At 43.0% G+C, this 21,848-nt stretch overlaps 1 protein-coding gene and 1 non-coding gene across 4 annotated transcripts in view; one reads left to right on the plus strand and one right to left on the minus strand.

Moving 5' to 3' along the window:
* Window positions 1-21,848, plus strand: part of LOC124802513 (mesocentin-like) — a 629,570-nt gene that overhangs the window by 277,987 nt on the left and 329,735 nt on the right. The window lies entirely within an intron of this gene.
* Window positions 2,358-2,432, minus strand: Trnas-cga. Its single transcript has one exon. It is a non-coding gene; the product is annotated as a tRNA-Ser (tRNA).

Raw genomic sequence — 21,848 nt, forward strand, 5'->3', positions numbered from 1 at the left:
CAGTGACAGACGACAGAGTGAGAGAGAGAGAGAGAGAGAGAGAGAGAGAGAGAGAGAGAGGCCGACGGTGGTGCGCCCTACGAGATCCAGTTGTGTGTACATCATCACAATGGGCGTAAACGTGTATGCAGGCTCTGAGCAGAATGAACGTTGCCAGAGTACATTCATCCTCATCATACTGGCCCAGCACATGACGAAATGGTATTAGTGCAGAACAAGATCACCGATGATTCGCGTACCCAATAATTTGGACAATACCCGTTACGTTTTTTATGTGTTAAAGCCGGTGGCTGCGCCCTATTTTCAAGGTTTCCGATATATTTCAGCAAGATAACACAGGACTGTATGTTGCCCTTTGTACTCTGACCTAACTCTATACAGAGGGTGTTCGGCTTTTTGCTTTGGTCAGTAAGTTCTCCAGATTTCTCACCAATTGAAAACATCAGATTACGCGTTGCCGAGACACTGGCATGCCACCACTCGCTAGCAACTACTATTGATGAACTCTGGTATAAACAACATGGAACGACATATCCATGTTGTCGTCCAAGCTCAGTTTGTCTTCTTGCCCAGCCGGGCTAGGGCCACTGTTGCTGCTATAGGCGGCAGCTCAGTGTACTAAATTTCGCCCTCTGCATACCCTCACCTTAAAATTTAACTACATATTCTTCGTTGTATATTGTATACTCGCAGTAAGTAAAAATTCATTATTTGCTATCCTTCCTGGTGTTGCGATTGTAATGGGCTGTGGTGAATTTCCTTTTAATTTTATCTCACGAATACATGGAGCGTCGCGGCGGGTAGCAATAGAGCGTACATAAAACGGACCATTTGAGTTCGCAACGAATGTAAGAATAATAGACTGCCAACATACCGACTATATGCGCCCTTATAAGTCAGTGTGGCCCGACAATAAAAGCCCTGAAAAAAAATTGTCAAGATGATGTTGGTCATTACCCGACAGTTATAGTGACTAGCGGTGTAGGATGCATCTGAAAAAGTCAGTGCAAGAATAACCGTTTGAGTAAGCTGGAAGATATCATGGAGCAAAATGAAGAAAGGGGAGAAGGGGGTTTTGCGGTGAATCTCCGTCGTCCCAGACGCCATGGAAAGGTTAATTTTTAGCGGTGATATCTTTTTATATCTGAAGCCAGGCACGTAGCGCCGCGCATACGGAATAGGTAACTAGAGCGAAAACTTTTAATTACAGCCACTATCACGTATTTTCTGTAGTATTTGTTCAAGGATGTGTGAGCGCAAACGGCGGCGGAATCTCGCGTTTCGTTAAAGGAACAGTAGATTATAAGGTACGTACATTAAGGGAAAACTTGCTCCGTGATATCTAAAAATGGACGAAGTAACTATGTGACTAGCCGACCCCATGTAGTCGTCATATGATGGTCGGAAAAACCTGAAGGTGGAGCCGCAATATGCTGACATAAAACGAGTTAAGAAATCGTATAATAAAGTGACTCTCTTATAAAAAGCAATCGTATTGGGATGTGTGGATAAAAATCCTAGGTCAGTATCGCAAACATTACTTTATTGATAACTAGTTTCAGCTCATTGACGAGCCATCTTCAGATCAATAAAAAATATCGCTTAATTCAGAGTGTATCAGCCACCAGGCATCACACATCGTTACAATCTGTTGAGATAAATCGCTGTTATGTCATGTATACACCAAAATAGAAGGTCGTCATGATTATATAATTAACAACTTCACCCATGTGTCACATATGGATACATGTCTGGTACATGGCTAACCCTGTATATTATGTAACAATCATGACGGCCTACTTGAGTTTGTACATGACAATAAGAGCAATTTAGCTCAACAGATTATGTCGATGTCTTATGCATGGTGGCTGATCTACACATAATTAAATAATAATTTTTGTTGATCTGAAGATGGTTCTTCAATGAGTTACAACTAGTCATCAATAAAGGATTTTTTGCGATCTTGAGCCAGGACTTTTATTCACACATTTTAACGTAACAGATCGTCTGTCTTCTTACTTGACTCTATCAAATAACAGTCTTATTAGGAATAAAAAACTGAAGGAAAACTTAATAAGCTGGTTTGAAATTAATGAAGAAAGATAAAGGTGACAAAGATTCTGAAGTCGACAGCGAAGTAACTAATACACCCGATTTACAGTTAAAATCGTGCGGGTTGTATGGTCGCGTCATATTTCTTCAAACAATCGACGTTTCGACCCGTCTTCTGGAAGTTTACCCGCCCTTGTGCTCGAGAAGTGGGATTATTGGGTAAAACTCTTGGGCTACCAGAATGAAATTTTCACTCTGCAGCGGAGTGTGCGCTGATATGAAACTTCCTGGCAGATTAAAACTGTGTGCCGGACCGAGACTCGAACTCGGGACCTTTGCCTTTCGCGGGCAAGCGCTCTACCAACTGAGCTACCCAAGCACGACTCATGCCCCGTCCTCACAGCTTTACTTCTGCCAGTACCTCGTCTCCTACCTTCCAAACTTAACAGAATCTCTCCTGCGAACCTTGCAGAAGTAGCACTCCTGAAAGAAAGGATATTGCGGAGAGATGGCTTAACCACAGCCTGGCGGATGTTTCCAGGATGAGATTTTCACTCTGCAGCGGAGTGTGCGCTGATATGAGGTACTGGCGGAAGTAAAGCTGTGAGGACGGGGCGTGAGTCGTGCTTGGGTAGCTCAGTTGGTAGAGCACTTGCCCGCGAAAGGCACAGGTCCCGAGTTCGAGTCTCGGTCCGGCACACAGTTTTAATCTGCAAGGAAGTTTCTTGGGCTACCATTGCGGGCCGTCGTTATTGGCGAGAAAGAGAAGTATTCCCGCGCTAATACTGAAGAAGGGGGTTATTGGCTAAAGTGCTTGTGGCTAGCATTGGTAGGCCAACGTTGGTTGGAAAAGGATTTTTCCCGCACATATGCTGGAGAAGAGTTATTGGTTAAAATTCCTCCTGCTGCTATTGGCGGGCCGACATCATTGGCTAGAAGCAAACGGTCAGAGCATGGAGAGGGGCAATGTTTATCCAAAATATGTGTTACTGTCCGCAGAGGTGGCTTCCAGGGCGTTGTCTGTATTGCTCGCACGCTGCGCCCGCTTATTCGCTTCCTTGGTGGCGGTGAGCCACGATGCCCGAGCCTATAGCCGCACTCTTTTATTGGAGTTTCTTAGAAATTTCATTCGCTTCTCGAACTTTTCTTCTATAAATGTTGGTTTCCTGAACTCGGAGTGGCCGAGTGGTTCTAGGCGCTACAGTCTGGAACCGCGCGACCGCTACGGTCGCAGGTTCGAATTCTGCCTCGGGCATGGATGTGTGTGATGTCCTTAGGTTAGTTAGGTTTAAGTAGTTCTAAGTTCTAGGGGACTGATGAGCTCAGAAGTTAAGTCCCATAGTGCTCAGAGCCATTTTCCTGAACTAGCACACGTACTTTATTGAAATCGATTGCAAGGCTAAAGTTCTCGTGATGTTCCCCCACCGTCGACTTCATACTTTGTTTTAGCTGCATGTGCCGTTCGTTTTTCCTGAATACGTTCTTTAACAGTCCTTCCTGCTTCTCCTCTATATACTTCGTCGCAGCAAAACGTCATTTCATAGGAGCCCGCAGTGTGGAGGCGCTCAGGTACATCAGTTTTCCGTCGGAAAAAGTCTTGTTTCTAACGTCACTTATTTCTAACGTCACACACGTGTGCCACTCTGTAGAAATGGACCATAAAAAACTGCAAGTACAAGTTCTTCCAAATTTCGCCACCAGTATATATAAATAATGATAATCAACTAAAAATTGCCCCACAAGCTGCGAAATTGTCGCGAATAAAACAGTGACCCGTATGTACAATAAGTTTCCTTTAATTTACGATTATGGTCGCAAACTTTTTGTTAACAGATTACCGGTTTCGGTCTATAATGACCTTCATCAGATCTGTTTTATAACAACATTAGGACTTTGTTTTTATAAAACAGATCTGATGATGTTCATTATAGACCGAAGCCGGTAATCAGTTAACAAAAAGTTTGAGACCATAGACGTAAATTAAAGGAAACTTATTATAAAAATTGCTCGTTTCTTTTAAATATTGCCGTAAAGTCAAACGAACAAAGCAGAACCTGATACCTGAAAACCATAACGAAAAAATGGCGTAGTATGCAGAAGCCATGTCAGCTGACGATGGGCAGTTCTGGGGAGTTTTGAAGAGAGTTATGGCAGTTAGTAACGCAGTCAATCGAAATTGGAAATTAGTGGTAAGGTCTTATGGGACCAAACTGCTGAGGCCATCGGTCCCTAAACTTACACACTACTTACTCTAACTTACGTTAAGGACATCACACACATCCATGCCAGGGAGGACTCGAACCTTCGACGGTGGGAGGGAGGAGGGGGGGAGCCGCGCGAACCGTGACAAGGCGCCCAAGACCACGCGGCTACCCCCCGCGGCCAGTCACCCGAGCAACAGTTTCAGATGATTCGATCTAATCGACCTAATAAATAATATCGTTGGCATCGCTGTATACGCCATATTGAAGTGGAGCGATACATTTTTTTTATTTTGTCCTAAATAATAATATACAAACATTACACGAATGTTCTGCTTCTCACTAAAGTCGCCTCAAACAATATATGAAGCTGTGTAATTGCAACCGTGGACAGATCAATGAGCACAAGACGTATATATCCATAATAATAATGAGCGTTTGGCCCTCGCGGGGCAGTTCGGCCGCCGCTCCACAAGTTCTTTAACGCCACTACGGCGACTTGCGAGTGAATGAGGATGAAATTATGATGAAAAACACACAACACCCAGTCATCTCGAGGCAGAGAGAATCCCTGACCCCGCCGGGAATCGAACCCGGGACCCCGTGCGCGGGAAGCGAGAGCCCTACCGCAAGACCACGAGCCGCAGACTATATATCCATAAGAGCTGTGGATTTGAGGGTTCGCCTTTTATGCCGAAACAAAAGCATAGACAGATGTCAATCTTTGTAGAAAAATCTTGAATTTTAATGAAGTTCGAGGTATTTACAGTGTAAATTAATGCATCTGCGTCATCCCGTCTTGAAGTCTGGTGGGTTTCCTTTGGCAGACTCAGTGTGCCGTGGCAGAACAGTTTGCGCGGCAGAGACGCCAGACATCCAGGAGAGGCAGTTGGCGCACTGCGCCTCTATGGTAGCTGCCGTCTGTTTGAAGCGCACAGATCTGTTTGCCTTGAGACGGAGCGTTACGCGATAGGGCACTGTGCAAGCCATCCCGCGATAAGCGGCCACCCGCACTGTGCGGCGCCGTCTGTCCGAGTTCGCCGAGCGAGTTCCAGTACTCCGTGCATCTGCCTGCTGCCTACCAGAGCCTCAGCCAAGCTGACGGACGCCCACATTACGTCAACATACCCAATCATTTAAACACGAGACCCACTGGACTACGGTTAAACAGCAGTGTTGTTTCGTCCACAAACGGTGCGGTCTGACCCATTTCCGATTAGTCCCTATACCCCCTTGACTTTATACAATTGGGGAAATAAATCCTTGTTTCATTGGTATTCTCTGGTTCATCTTTCTTCCTCTGCCTTAACTATGTTGTACAAATCTTCGGTTAAGACGGTTGTGCAGTGAAGTCACTGATGACAGTGCCACTAAAGCAGAGTTATTAAACACGGTTTTCCGACACTCCTTCATCAAAGAAGACGAAGTAAATATTCCCGAATTCCAATCAAGAACAGCTGCCAAGATGAGAACCATAGAAGTAGTTATCCTCGGTGTAACAAAGCTGCTTAAATCACTTAATAAATGCAAGGCCTCCGGTCCACATTGTATACCAGTCGGGTTCCTCTTAGAGTATGCTGATAAAATAGTTCCATATTTAGCAATTATATACAACCACACGCTCACAGAAAGATCCGTACTTAAAGACTGGAAAATTGCTCAAGTCACACCAATACCCAAAAAGGGGAGTAGGAGTAATTCTCTGAATTACAGGCCTATATCACTAACGTAGATTTGCAGTAGGGTTTTGGAGCATATACTGTATTCGACCGTTATGAAGTACCTCGAAGAAAACGATTTATTGACACATAGTCAAATGGTTCAAATGGCTCTGAGCACTATGGGACTCAACTGCTGTGGTCATCAGTCCCCTAGAACTTAGAACTACTTAAACCTAACTAACCTAAGGACATCACACACATCCATGCCCGAGGCAGGATTCGAACCTACGACCGTAGCAGTCGCACGGTTCCGGACTGCGCGCCTAGAACCGCGAGACCACCGCGGCCGGCGACACATAGTCAACACGAGCTCAGAAAATATCGTTCTTATGAAACACAACTAGCTCTTTATACTCATGACGTAATAAGTGCTGTCGACAGGGCATGTCAAATTGATTCCATATTTCTAGATTTCCAGAAGGCTTTCGACACCGTTCCTCACAAGCATCTTCTAACCAAACTGCGTGCCTACGGAGTATCGCCTCAGTTGTGCGACTGGATTCGTGATTTCCTGTCAGAAAGGTCACAGTTCGTAGAAATAGACGGAAAGTCATCGAGTAAAACAGAAGTAATATCCGGTGTTCGCCAAGGAACTGTTATAGGCCCTCTATTGTTCCTGATCTATATTAACGACATAGGAGACAATCTGAGTAGCCGTCTTAGATTGTTTGCAGATGATGCTGCCGTTTACCGTCTTGTAAAGTCATTAGATGATCAAAACGACTTGCAAAATGATTTAGATAAGATATCTGTATGGTTCGAAAAGTGGCAATTGACCCTGAGTAAGGAAAAGTGTGAAGTTATTCACATGAGTACTAAAAGAAATCTGCTAAATTTCGATTACGCGATAATTCACACAAATCTGAGGGCTGTAAATTCAAGTAAATACTTAGGGATTACAATTACAAATAACCTAAATTGGAACGATCACATAGATAATATTGTGAGTAGAGCGAACCAAAGACTGTGATTCACTGGCAGAACACTTAGAAGGTGCAACAGGTCTACTAAAGAGACTGTTTACACCACGCTTGTCCGCTCTATCCTGGAGTATTGCTGTGCGGTGAGGGATCCGTATCAGGTGGAACTGACGGATGACATCGTAAAAAGTACAAAGAAGGGCAGCTGGTTTTATGTTATGGCGAAATAGGGGAGATAGTGTGACAGACATGATACGTGAATTGGAGTGGCAATCATTAAAACAAAGGCGTTTTTCGTTGCGACGGGATCTTCTCATGAAATTTCAATCACCAATTTTCTCCTCCGATTGCGAATACATTCTGTTGCCACCCACCTACATAGGGAGAAATGATCGTCACTATAAAATAAGAGACATCAGGGCTCGCACAGAAAAATTTAAGTGCTCGTTTTTCCCGCGTGCCGTTCGAGAGGGGAACGGCAGAGAGACAATTTGAAGGTGGTTCATTGAACCCTATACCAATCACTTTATTGTGAATAGCAGAGTAATCACGTAGATGTAGATGTAGATCAATGCGATCTGTGCCATTTACAAGTCGTATTTGAGAACATTCGAGAATATTTGTAAAAACAATCTTTATGTTTTTTTCCTTGAAAAATACATTGATGCGAAAGAGACAGAAGATGACCATCACGATGTGATGGCGACTACTTCAGACACTCTTCACTCCACAGTCATAACAGTTACCATTCTTGAACCACTATAGTGCGCCACGGGGAAACAAGAGAAGCACTAGACAAAACAGCCAGTGAATGGCGGTGGTACATGGTTTTGGAGGTATCATCAATTACACACACACACACACACACACACACACACACACACACACACACAAAACATTACTTACGTTCCTTCGGACTACGACTGGTCTGAAAGGTAAATACAGAGAGGAGACGTCACTCGAAAGTTTCCCTGGTTTTGTATTTCACTATTTGTGTCAGCTTTTGCAGCTTCCGCTTCTGATCGTTATTGCACTGGTTCTGACTTCGTACAGGACAGCAGAAACATTGGGAAGTGGAGCCATTGACGTTGGTTCCGACGTCACTGTATGTCTGTCCAGATACTAGGCGGTAGATACCATTGAACAAATATTTAATACCACTGTACCAAGTGTTTTCTGTTCGATTATCTATGTTCTCTCATGTAGGACAATGCAGCATGCAAGTTAACGAGTTCCGTTAAAGTTTTCAGACGGCGTATTTGGTTTTGTTTCAATACGGTTGTCCATGTTACATGGAAGTATGAATTGGCGAATGTGCAACTTTTTCAAGTCATCTGATACCAGGTCACTCCTAGAGCGATGTGGTATTTTCGGTTCCACACTGAAAGAACTGAGATTGACAATTTTTTTTATGTTTGTTCTGTCTAACGTTATTTCGACTAGTTATTCATAAAATAAAGGCTTTTTTATTATAACGGTTGGTCTCACACTGCGTGTACCGCAGTTGTGACTATCAGCCTCTTTCGGACGGCTACCTAATTGTACAGTTTTGTCCCTAGCGTTCGGGTAACTCAGACAGTTTATCCGAAAAAGTAAGCTTTAACGTCACACACTCGCGACGTGGTGAGTGAGTGGTTGCGCAGTTATCAAACACTATTTTTATACAATGATTCAGGCTCTCTGTAAGCCAAGGATGTAGGAAACTGGTCGCGTGGAGGACACTGTGTTGAAAAAACGGAGCAACTTCGTTTCACTGAGGTGCAGTAAAGAAAGCAGTTCACTTAAGATTTCGATGTGACACAGGAGTAATTATACTCGAGCTTTATTAAATTAATAGAGAGTGCAAGTGTGCGTAATACAATTTTTATGTGTGCAGCAGGTAACACTGACAAAATCCGTAGTTGGTAGGAAACGGCTTTCCACATGTAACTTGGAAAGGCCTAAGAACCTCTCGGTAGTGTGTCACGGCCGTCAGGAACCTGGTCTTCTTGCGAGCGTACGTTTCCGTGACCACCACTGCCAGCAGTAATATACTTTGGCTACATTCCTGCCAAGTCTTTGTGCAATATCGCGGTAGAAACATGCAGCCTCTCGTAGCCCTATTACACGCTCTTATTTAAACTCAGTGAGTTGTTGATCACGGCGTCTTTGTCGCCGCATTGGCAGTATTGACTTAACATCAGCTCACCACGTCCTTTCTCAAAGGTAACTATCGCTCACGATCGTTACAGCGTTTATTTAAAGCAAATCTGATTTGCGTCATCATAGTGGCGCTTTACCAGCGCCACTGTTATGCAGCTGGCGCGAAATCTGAATAGACATAGTCTTTCAGACGTAGAAACATGCCTGCCAACTGTAGTTTATGTAACACAACTCCTTCTTGGTGATGCGATTTTTTTTCAATCAGTGTCTGTACTGGAGTCAGTTTTTCATAACAGTTATTCAAGGTTTCGTAAGAAATTTTTCATAAAGTAAATTTTAAATATGTATCGCCGCCTTTCTTTCACGTGACTTGTTCGTGTAACTTAACGTGCAGAGAGCTAGCGAGACGGAGGTGAGTCAAAGTCGGATCGAATCCCCGTGACAGAGTAACGACCACTGGCCTTGAACACCAGCCAGACTGAGTATAGTTTTTAGGCGGTTTTCCACAATCGTTTAGTCAAATGCTGGGATTGTGCCGAATCTCCGCCAAAGAAAAAGCTAAACGAACGAGTTAAAATACGATAACACGGAACAAAGTTTACACTATTCGCAGACACGTGGCGCACACGACTTCCTTCCATTAGAGAGTGTAAACACACACACACACACACACACACACACACACACACACAGAGAGAGAGAGAGAGAGAGAGAGAGAGAGAGAGAGAGAGAGAGAGAGAGAGAGCGAGGCCGATGTTGAACTCGAAGCTGATTGGCTGCGAGCTCAGGGCGCCATATTTTTAACCGTGTCTTGTTTACTGTAGCTGGAGAAGTGTGTTCGGTTCTGTTGTAGGTCGATTTTAACGCTCCCAATACCTATTATGTGACAATTATTTGCAGAAAGAAATACGGTAAGTTTTGGCGCACTTCCGCTGTCCTTTCGTTTTCGTAATTTATCATCAATAAAGAATCGTGTCATAAATCGAATGTGCGGCGATGATTGTCACATTATCATTCTGACACCAGTTTTTGTAGACTAAATTTTGATTCACGGGAGATTTAATTAGTTTAACATAATTTTTAAGTTCAGTAAAGAGTAATTCCACGGTGTTCCGTTATTAAAGTAAAAACAGTAGCGAAGATAGTTTCATGGCATTAGTGTTCCCGATAAATGAGGAAAGACGCAAGCAGTAGACTATTAAAGTTAACACAGGAAATAAGATTCGTAAAACCGACAAATTATTCCTGCTGTGGAAGTGTGTATTTTGTGCTGTTTTGTCATTAATAATGTCTAATCAACAACGTTTTGTTGTACTAATGTTCCAGGAATATTCAACTGTACGATTTGTACGTTGCTAGCACAAGAACGAATAAAAAAGTCACATTTTTAGTACTAGACTGTTTTCAGATGATGATTGTAGTTGTTGGCCTAAAAACATAGGTAAAATTTTTTCACTTAGTACGTAACACACACTCGTAAATGTGTATTTCGTTTTTGTCTCGGTGGTTAAATTGTATAGCGCTTAAATTGTATAGCGCCCATCCAGGATAACACCAAGACCTCGGGTTCAGTTTTTAGTCAGTTCCATTTTTCCTTCTTTTCAATTATAGCTTTCTTCGTCTCTGATAATGATTTGTTAATGAGAAAATTTGATTTGCTTATTGTGACATATGCCAATAGTAGTACACCCAATGAGACCGCAAATTTTTATTGACAGTCACACGGCAAAGTATTGATTTTGGGAAATAAAGGGCAAAGAATATAAATCTGACGATTGTTATTTTGCTAGCGTGTATAAGATTGATAACCAATTACCTGTTATGTACTACTCTGTGGATTTTTTTTTCGTTTCCGAAAATCAAATTCTATGAAGTTGTTTCTTTTCTTCGGTTCTTTATGTTTCAGCTATGCATTGCTGAATTTCCTCATGTAAGAGAATGTTAATAGGTCTACAGTGTCTCACTGAAATCATACGGGGGTGAAAAATAGATATTCAAAGTACTAATTTCACCGATGAATATCCCAGCCGGAAATGGCATCAGAACATCTGAAGTAAATAAATGAATCTTTATTTGTTCGATTCCGTTATTTCAGAACGTCTAGAAATCCAATGAGTGGCTATTATTTCACTATTCTTAGCGTTCGTTCTATAACACTCTCCTGGCATACTAATACTAATGATTGCACACTGTTGAACTGCCCCTTTACTAGAATTTTTATTTTGGCCGCGATCGTTTATGACAATGGAAAGTAATCGGACTGTACTTCTCTCTCTCTCTCTCTCTCTCTCTCTCTCTCTCTCTCTTTCTGGACGGTGGATGGGCTGCCAGGGTACAATATCCCACTCTCGGCCTAGAGCACTGACAAAAATATTCAAGAAATGACAAAACATAATCATAGACGCAAACATTTAAGAGGATTTTAAAATACAATCGAGAAATGGTTACAAATGTACAAAGCGGTTTTCTTCGTATAAGGTTTAAAAAGTCAATGAACATTCTAACAGTTAAACATAAAAAGACAAAAAAATCGGACGTTAAAATGAAAATGAAACGGCAACCTTCAATAAAAAGAAGCTATGCACTCTCACTAAAAAGTCGGAGGTCATGCGCCGAGTGAAGAAGCTGAGGGGAGATTAAACATTTGCATGATGGTGGGTATAAATGTATGAAGCTGTTGGGTGGTGTCCATAGAAAAAGGATAGTTGATAAGGTGTGTAGGAGAGGAAGGTAGAGAGTATAATGGAGAGGGAAGCGAGAGGGCGACGCCTGATGTGGAGTGGAAATAAGTGGGAAAAGCTATAGCTGGTAGGATGGATAAATATCGGAGCGGATTTCATTGCCTGGGAGAGGGAGTCAGTGACGTTGCGTTGGGTTACGGTATGGAGTGTGTGTAGGTATAGGGATGGTGGGACGTGTTTGTAAAGGCGCGACATCGTACCAGCGTTGGTGATGAGAGGGGACAGGGGGGTTATTGGAATCCAGTTTGCGGATGGTATATGAATTGCAGAGGTTTTCGATGCGGGTGAGGCGGAGTAGGAATTTGAAAAGAAGGTAGAGGAATCGGACTATACTTCGACACATGACGAGTTGAATATTGAAAGAAGCAGAGTTATTCGAGCGAGAATCGGTTAATTGGGACCCGAGATGGCTGTAAAACTTCATTAGTGAAGGACAGAAATTTGGATATAGTTACCAAGCTGCTATTTTAAGTAACATGAGCACTAATAGTTATCATAGACTGTATGTAAACCTTTACATTGCACAGAACGTGAGCTATTCATGGAGACCCTAAATCTTCTATAGATGAAGTAACATAATACAATTTATGACTTTAATAGCACAAATAGTTCACTATAGATTAAGTTTCGCACGAACATTTACTATGGCTTACTGGTTAACTGATTATAACATGGGAGGGGGGGGGGGGAGGGCTGAATCTTAAGCTGTTTTTTCTCATAGCACATATACTGATCAGCTCTTTCAATAATAAACAATAATTACAACATACATAAAAAGGAATATGTACACGAATTCACCTTTTATGAACCTGTTATACAAATATGTCTTTTACTGTAGATTGAAATTAAGCATTTTTTTACCTACCACATGGAACGCTTTACCCGAAAGACTATTTGTATAACTAAAACCTATTGCTCAAAAGAATTATCAGTTCTTTTAATTATTGTAATTTACCGTTTAAGTACTTTCCCTTTCTCATAAAAGGTTAACTCGGAAAATTCTTGTAGCAAGAGTAGGCTCTTATGTAATATGCTCTGTGAAATATCTTCTTGACGTCGTAAATGCAGATTTCAAAGCTACCAAATAAATGCTATGATACACTGGCTAGTAAATATCCACAACCGAGACATAATTATTCCAATTTTCCAGAAATCTTTGCCTCATTGATCACGCGGGATGTTACTCGCTAGCCACTGACTGTCTGTGCCAGGAAGAGTTCCGGCATCTCTTCACGCCACTTCACATTTTACATACCCGCCTAAGCCTTTTCGTTGCAGAGGGACCTACCTCGAGCATTTCTGTCGTATACAATTGTGCGTGCCCTAATCACGAAGCAGAAGACAAAATGATATAGCTTCAAAAAAGACATCTACAAACTATATTCAGATTACATATTATCACAGAATAAGGGAAAAAGATATTTACATAGTCTCAAGTCAAAGAAGTTACCAAAACAGATGTTGTAGTATCGATAATAAACATAAGTGTTAACAGTCCGACAAATACACTGCTAGACATTAGACTGCTCAGTGCGCTCTACACCAAACGTAAAGCCATATAGCCGCGCTGTTCAGGGCGTCTTGCCACGGTCTGCGCGGCCGCCCCCCTCGGAGGTTCGCGTCCTCCCTCGGGCATGGGTGTGTGTGTGTTGTCCTTAGCGTAAGTTTAAGTAGTGTGTAAGTCTAGGGACCGATGGCGTCAGCAGTTTGGTCCCATAGGAACTTACCACAAATTTCCACTTTTTTGTAGCCATATAGCGTTTAGGTACGTTCCTAATAACAAGCTAGAAGTGGCGCTTTGGTATCACTTTTCCGACCCCTGTCCTGTTATAGCCGATAGGCGACTGGATATCATGTTGAGGCGCTACCTAGTTCTACATCCACCGCGAAGTCTGGAAGAAAACGTAGTGACTACCTGAGGATTGTTCACTCTTTCTTCGTAAAAGCTCTCTAACCTGCAATAGGTTAGCTGAGGACTGTGGTGACAGGAAGGGAATCCGACCCAAAGTCAAAATAAATTTACCAGACCAGGAAAAGCACCGAACCCCTTAGAAAAGGATAAATGCTAAAAAACAAAAAAGTGGTTCAAATGGCTCTGAGCACTATGGGACTTAACTTCTGAGGTCATCAGTCCCCTAGAACTTAGAACTACTTAAACCTAACTAACCTAAGGACATCACACACATCCATGCCCGAGGCAGGATTCGCACCTGCGATCGTAGCGGTCGCGCGGGTCCAGACTGAAGCGCCTAGAACCGCTCGGCCACTCCGGCCGGCGCTAAAAAACAGATAGATATAGATGGATAGAAAGGGAGAAAGAGAGAGAGGTAGAATGAATCGAATCAGAAGAAACTGAGTTTCATGTGACAATTTGACTAAAAGAAGGGACAGGTTGACAGGACATATCAAGACATCAAAGAGAAGTTAATTTGGTAATGGAGGGAAGTGAGTGTGTTTGTGTCAGGGGTGAAGGATTATATTATAGAGACGGACCAGGGCTTGAACCGAGTAGACTGGCTGACTGCAGTAGTTATGCAGATACACTATTTCATCGAAAGTATCAGCACATTCCTATGTAGCGCTGAATTGACCATTACATGTACGATGAGTAGCGGATCTGCCAGTATAAAAGGAGGCAGGAAAGTCTTGTGTTGTCAGCAGACAAGCAGTAACAGTCAGGAGACCTCAGAGATTCGAATGTGTTCTGGTCATTGGAAATCGCTTGAGTAACAAATCCCTCAGGGACATTTCAACTCTTCTAAAGCTACCCAAGTCGAGTGTTCGTGATGTAATAGTGAAGTGAAAAATCGAAGCCGGCCGCTGTGATCGAGCGGTTCTAGGCGCTTCAGTCTGGAACCGCGTGACCGCTACGGTCGCAGGTTCGAATCCTGCCTCGGGCATGGATGTGTGTGATGTCCTTAGGTTAGTTAGGTTTAAGTAGTTCTAAGTTCTAGGGGACTGATGACCTCAGATGTTAAGTCCCATAGTGCTCAGAACCATTTGAACCATTTGAAAAGGTGAAGGAGCAATGACAGCTAAACCAAAACCAGGCATACCACATCTACTGAGAGACAGTGGTCGTCGAACACTGCCAATGGTAGGTGCAAAAAATCGCATGAAATCAGGAGAAGAAATTACTGCAGAGTTCCAAAGTGCTACCAGCAATCCGGCTAGCACAATGCATAGTGAGTTAAAAAGAATAGTCTAAAATGGTCGAACACCTCCTCATAAGTCACACATTTCTGTAAGCAATGCTAAGCAACGCTTTAGGTGCTGTCAAAAGCAGCGCCGCTGGACAGTGGATGATCGGAAACGGATAATTTGGAGTGACGAATCACATTATAGTCTGTGGCAATCCGATGGAAGGGTTTGCGTTTGGCGAATTCCTGGAGAACGTTACATTCCGTCGTGTGTCGTGTCGGCATTGAAGTACGGAGCAGTGAGTGTTACTTACGGTATGTGGATATTTTTCATTGTTAAGTTGTGGTCCTCTTTATTGTGTTTAAGCATACGCTAAATACGGACGGATTTGATCAGATTTTACAGCATCGTCTACTGCGTAAAGTACAGAGAAAGCTCGGAGGCGATGATTGTATTAGTGTGTCAATGCGTCCTGCCGTAAAACAGCACCTGTGAAACAATGGTTTGTGGATAGTAACATTCCTGAAATGGACTAACCAGATCCCCGACCTGAACCCTTTGGAACACCTTTTCGATGAGTTAGTACGTTGATTTCGCTCCAGACCCCAGCATCCATCAGCACCGTCTCTGGTTTCGGCTGTTGAAGGAGAATGGGCTGCCGTTCCTCCACAGACAGACATCTCGTGAAAGCGTCCCTTGCAGAGTTCAAGCCTTCAAAAGGGCAAGGGGTGCACATACACACATTATTAATGTCCACTAATAGGTTTCCATATACTTTTGATCAGGTAGTTTATTTAGAGACTGTACATTATAATTATCCGGGCTGTTATGCCGTGGTCGGTTGATGGATTCTGTGTCAGTTCCCAATGTTTCGTCTCCCTCTGCGGAGGACATCTTCAAGGGGGTCTGTAGCTCGATGGTAGGTCCAACACACCCACTGGCTCGTTACTGACTGCCGCTAAATTCCATGTCCGCGCGCTCCCGCGACGAGGCGTGACGTCACGTGTGTTCGAACCACCACCCACAACAGAAGCGGGGTGTTATCAAGACGTTAGCGGACAGAGCTACAAATATTTGTGAACCTGAGTTGCTCGACGCTGAGATGGAACATCTCCACAATCCACTAATGAAGAACGGATATTCGTCCGCCGAAATAAGACGTGCGTTGAGACAGCCACGCAGAAATCATAGTGACGTACAGGCTACTGCAAACTCTAAGGTTTTCCTGCCGTTTGTTAAAAATGTAATGGAAAGAATATGGAGGAGCTTGACGAAGCGGAATATTACCGTAATTTACAAGCCCACCAGAAAGATACAGGAATACCTAAAGCCTGAGGATCCCATGCAGCTGTGGAGATGTTTATGTGGGTACCACTAAAAGAACTGTTTCAAAACGTTTGGAAGAGCACAAGGGCAATTGCAGAAGAGGAGAAACGGAACGATCAGCTGCTGCGGAGCATGCTTTCCAGCCAGGTAACCACCATATTGGTTTCGAGGAGACGCAAGTACTAGCGGCCACAAGCCGATATTACGAAAGGCTCTACAGGGAGGCAATCGAAATCGCCAAACACCCTAATAATTTCAATCGAAAGAAGGAGGGCGTGAAATTAAACGGTATATGGATGCCGGTGTTGAAGAAGATGTGTACCACCCGTCCACTACTGGGTGATGGCAAAGGCGATCGACGGCAGCAGGCAGCGGCCAATCGCACTGAAGTTTTCAAAACACTTGACGTCACGCCTCGGCGCGGGAGCGCGCGGACACGGAATTTAGCGAGTCAGTAGCGAACCAGTGGGTGTGTTGGACCTTCCATCGAGCTACAGACACCCTTGAAGATGTCCTCCGGAGGCGGGGACGAAACGTTGGGAATTGACACAGAATTCGTCAACCAACCACGGCCTAACAGCCTGGATAATTATAATGGACATGACATTTCCAGCCGTGGAAGTCTACATTTTAATATTTAGAGACTCTCAGGATACAGTAGAGAGGAGTACGATGTCAGTAGTCAGTATAGTCTTCGCCAGAAGACAACAACACCGACGACAGTGTTGTTGCTGCACGAGGCGTGAACGAGTAGTAAGGCGGGAGGAAAACAGCGCAGCGGTGAGTATGGAGATGGGCAGCCGGTGTGTCCGGGAATGCGCTGCGCACGGGAGCGCGCGAGGAATGTGCTGTGTGGCGGGCTGGATGGTTGGCTCGCGTCGCACGCCGTGTGGCGGCCTTTCTGGCGTCTCATAGCAGCCGCTACTGCAAGCCGTCTGTCATGTGTAATTACGTCGCACCCGCCCGCCGGACGTTGACTTTCCCACTCTGCCGCTGTGGACATTGCGTCTATGTCACACGGTTCACTGGGGCCCGATGGCTAATTGGACGAGTGTCAGACAACAACAACAACAACAACAACAACAAAAAATCGAAGCTCTGGGGTTCGATTGTTCGATTCTCAGTCAGGTGAAACATTTTTTTCCCTCCTTGTCTTACGACTTCATAGTATACATCGACCTAGAAAAAGCTTTCGACAACTTTAGTAGTGTAAGCTGCAGGGAAAGAAGAGTATTATACAGTATGTACAAGAACCCATGAGTGAACAGTACGAATCAAAGACTGGGAGATAAGTCAAAATTTTAAACATGGCTGAATCAGCAACTGTTGAAAATCTTCACGGTAAATAATAACAGCGAAACAGTTGCAGGATAAAGATTTACTGAAATTATTGACCACGGTTTCGATGTATCTAAATATACCTTCATCAGAAGCAAAAATACACCTGAACAGGAAGACACCGTCATTAGCAAAAAACTTAACACCATAACTGAGATAGAAGGAAAATAACACTCTTATAGCTTTAAGTAACCATGAAAATTACCAAAGTATTACAAGCACAAAAACTTTTAGTCACTTACTAAAATCACATCCTGCAGTGGAGATACATAAAACAATCGTGCCTAAGGCGTCGTCAGTAGTTAAAATTAAAATATCACCTCCATCTGTACAGCATAATTACGAAAAGATGGTCGATGCGAACACGGCATATCATCAGTACTTAGCCTGTGAACTAGCGTGAAGAGGGTGTGGAAGCACTAGGGTAGACAGTTTCACCGAGAGAGGGCACTTGTGGTAAGCGCGAGACACTCGTGCACATTAAAACACGGGGATACATACTCATGCGCGTCAAAATTTTAAAGGTTGTGCTAATTCAAACCCTCTGTGTTAATAAATAAAACATATCAGAACCATTTAAAACACCTACACACAACAGAAAATATGAACACCAATTTGGCTGCGTCCTAGTGTCAAGCAGGTGAAGCTTGCGCTAAGGAACACATCTAACGAGAGACAGGCAGGTAGACCCATAGTAAGATATAAAGTACATATGCTAGCTAAAAATGGGGAAAACATGTACAATTCCACGTTTGCTGAACATCTATTGCTCTTACAGTATTCGCGATGTAAATTGGATGACCTAGAATTGTTACACGAAATGAGTAAGGGTTACAAACTGGACCTGTTCGAGGAATTAGAGATTTTGAAACATCTATCTCAGGAAGATGGATTTATTCTTAACGAACAGGTGCAGCTTAGAAACAAAATTTTTTTGGATAGTTTCAAATCCCTTCTTGTTCTAACGTAATATAGTCTGGCTGACTAGAAGCTAATTTTCTTGTCGGTTGATGCTGGTGAGATGCTCCTTTGCTGCCTTGTTGGGATTTTACTTATTTTTGATGATTGTTGTTCGCGGTTTTCGATGTGTATGTGTGGTTTAAATGATTCTGTTATGTTTCTTATTCATGACGACAGATGGTTTCGATTTACCAAAACATCTTGTTCGTTTTCGCTAGTGCGTATTCTAGTCTTTAATTTGCGCGAGATTCTCGCGCGTGACACTCGTTAGATGTGTTCCTTAGCAAGCTTCACCTGCTTGACACTAGGACGCAGCCAAATTGGTGTTCATATTTTCTGTTGTGTGTAGGTGTTTTAAATGGTTCTGATATGTTTTATTTATTAACACAGAGGGTTTGAATTAGCACAACCTTTAAAATTTTGACGCTCATGAGTATGTATCCCTGTGTTTTAATGTGCACTAGTGTCTCGCGCTTACCACAAGTGCTCTCTCTCGGTGAAACTGTCTGCCCTAGTGCTTCCACAACCTCTTCACGCTAGTTCACAGGCTAAGTACTGACGATATGGCGTGTTCGCATCGACCATCTTTTCATAATTATGCTGTACAGATGGAGGTGATATTTTAATTTTAACTACTGACGACGCCCTAGACACGATTGTTTTATGTATCTCCACAGCAGGATGTGAATTTAATAAGTGACTCAAAGTTGTTGTGCTTATAATACTTTGGTAATTTTCATGGTTACTTAAAGCTACAAGTGTTTTTTTTTCTTTTTTCAGTTATGGTGCTAAGTTTTTTTGCTAATGAAGGTGTCTTTCTCTTCAGGTGTATTTTTGCTTCTGATGAAGGTATATTTAGATATACAGAAACCGTGGTCAAGGGTTTCAATAAATCTTTATCCTGCAACTGTTTGGTTGTTATTATTTACCGTGGGAGGTAAGTGCTCAGATTAAAAATAGTCTGACATACATGTAGCGGGATTGTAATAAAACGTGAAAGAGTATCAGCGACAAGATTCGCCGATGACATTGGTATCCTCAAAGTGAGGAAAAATTGCAGGACCTCTTGAATGAAATGAGCAGTCTAATGAATACAAGGTATGTAGTGCGGCTAAACCAATCAGGAGTAGCAGAAACGAGATTAACTAAAATATTAAAATTGAGAACCATGTAGTAGAGAAAGTCTAGGCATTTTGCTTCTAGAGTTGCAAAATAACGCTTGACGCACGAAGCAAGAAGGAAATTAGAAGCACACTGTCACAGGCAAATAGAACATTCCTCGCTAAGAAAAATAAGTCTACTGGTATTGAGCGTAAGCATTAATAAGAGTAGTATACTTTTGAGGATGTTCGTTCGGAGCATAGCATTGTGTTGAAGTGAATGATAAATTATGGGAAAACCGATAAAGAAGAGGATCGAATCGTTAGAGATGTATTGCCATAGAAGGATTAAATGATCGGATAACTCAGTGCGGAAAGGAATATGTGGAAAATACTGTTTAGAAGAAATGACAGATTATAGGACGTGTGTTAAGATATAAGGGAATAACTTATCTCACATTTGCTACACATTACCTTCATCTCTGCAGAAGTACCCTTCTGCAAGAGTATTCTAGAAACTGCCAAATCAGGGTTGCAAAGTCAGCCCACACCGCTTGCCTTATACCTCGTGTTACGGACTGTTGCGTCATGTCTTCAGAATTTGTAATAAATAGGCTAAAGAATTGACCCGTACGATGACACGCCATCCTCTGACGTGATAACGTAATTTTAACAGTCTGCAACTTGTGGTCTTGCGGAAGCGTTCTCGCTTCCCGCGCACGGGGTCCCGGTGGGGGTAGGTATTTTCTCTGCATCGAGATGTGTTTTGAGCCCATCGTCATTGACTCGCAAGTCGCCGAAATGGCGTCAACTAAAGAGGACTTGCGGCGGCGGCCGAACTCCCCGCCTGGGGCCTCCGGCCAACAATGCCATACGATCATTTCATTTCTTTTTTTTAATTGTAACAGCGGTCCAAATTTATGAACATGAAGGTCCTGTCTTTATTTACATTCAGTATTAAATTAAAACATAGTGGTATTATTCATTACATACATAACTGTTTTGTTTATAAAGTAGCGCTTTGGGAGCGTGGATACTGGTTATATAACCACAATAAAAATGTGGTTTACTTCATGTTTGACGCCATCGGAAACTTCCAAAAACTCATAAATAAAGAATTCTCATTCACTTAACTTCTTTATGACATGAACATTTGTCTTAAATTAATTGAAAGATTTTATCTCCATCGAGCTGTACACTATACTTGATGCCTTAATGGAAATTCACCTACACTGGCTTCCTTGTCACGCTTGGTGTCAATCGGTGAAAATCGCCAAGAAATTGCAGCGCTCAAATTGCCTAGTACTTCTGTACCTTGTGTCTTTCGTGTTAAACAATTTTTATTGACAATGCAACCTCACCCCTAGCCACCTGCTAACAGCTTTTATTACTGAACGAATATAAGTATTTCAAAGTCGGAGTCAATACTGTACTCAGTGCTGGAAAAAAGGCAGGAATCCCTGTGCTGGGCACAGGCCTAGCGTGGGTGATTTGCCCTAATTGCCCTCCGGCCAGTTGTGAAGTGACCAAGTGCATTTATCTATATCGTGTGAATGATGAAGATGAGTTGTTATGGTGCAGTATCGGTGTTGTTACGGATGAAGAAGGGACACAAGGGAAGAGAGGGTGAAACCCAGCGCCAGGACATACTCTTCCCCTGTGGAATTTATGAAGGTGTCCGCCGAGCTTAAAGCACCGATCTTAGTGGCAGATACCAACTTGTGACCACAAAAGAAAGGGTTAACATCTGTCCAGGATTCTCAGCTCATAGAAATACACTAACTCCCTTCTCTCCATTTTGACAAACGAATGTCGACGATCAAATTTCTTCGTAATCTCAGATGTTAGAGACTTGGATCCTGCAGCAAGCCTTACGTTATAAACTTTTGAGGAGAAAACCTCTTGGCAACCGACTACTAGATGACGAAACCGGAACAGGCGTGTCCTACACGGAGACCTTACATGCTGGTACCCTTCAATTGCTTCATATGTATATAGGGTTGGAAGTTTACTAAATTGTCGCAGTGTAGAAGATATTTTGTTATTACGTCTATTTGTCACGGATTTTTGCAGCATGATGCCTTCGTCGGTCATAGATTCGTCGTCGGGCCGGCCGGTGTGGCCGAGCGGTTCTAGGCGCTACAGTCTGGAACCGCGCGACCGCTACGGTCGCAGGTTCGAATCCTGCCTCGGGCATTGATGTGTG

This window comes from Schistocerca piceifrons, chromosome 6 (assembly GCF_021461385.2).
Source record: "Schistocerca piceifrons isolate TAMUIC-IGC-003096 chromosome 6, iqSchPice1.1, whole genome shotgun sequence".
In the NCBI taxonomy this organism is placed as follows: domain Eukaryota; kingdom Metazoa; phylum Arthropoda; class Insecta; order Orthoptera; family Acrididae; genus Schistocerca; species Schistocerca piceifrons.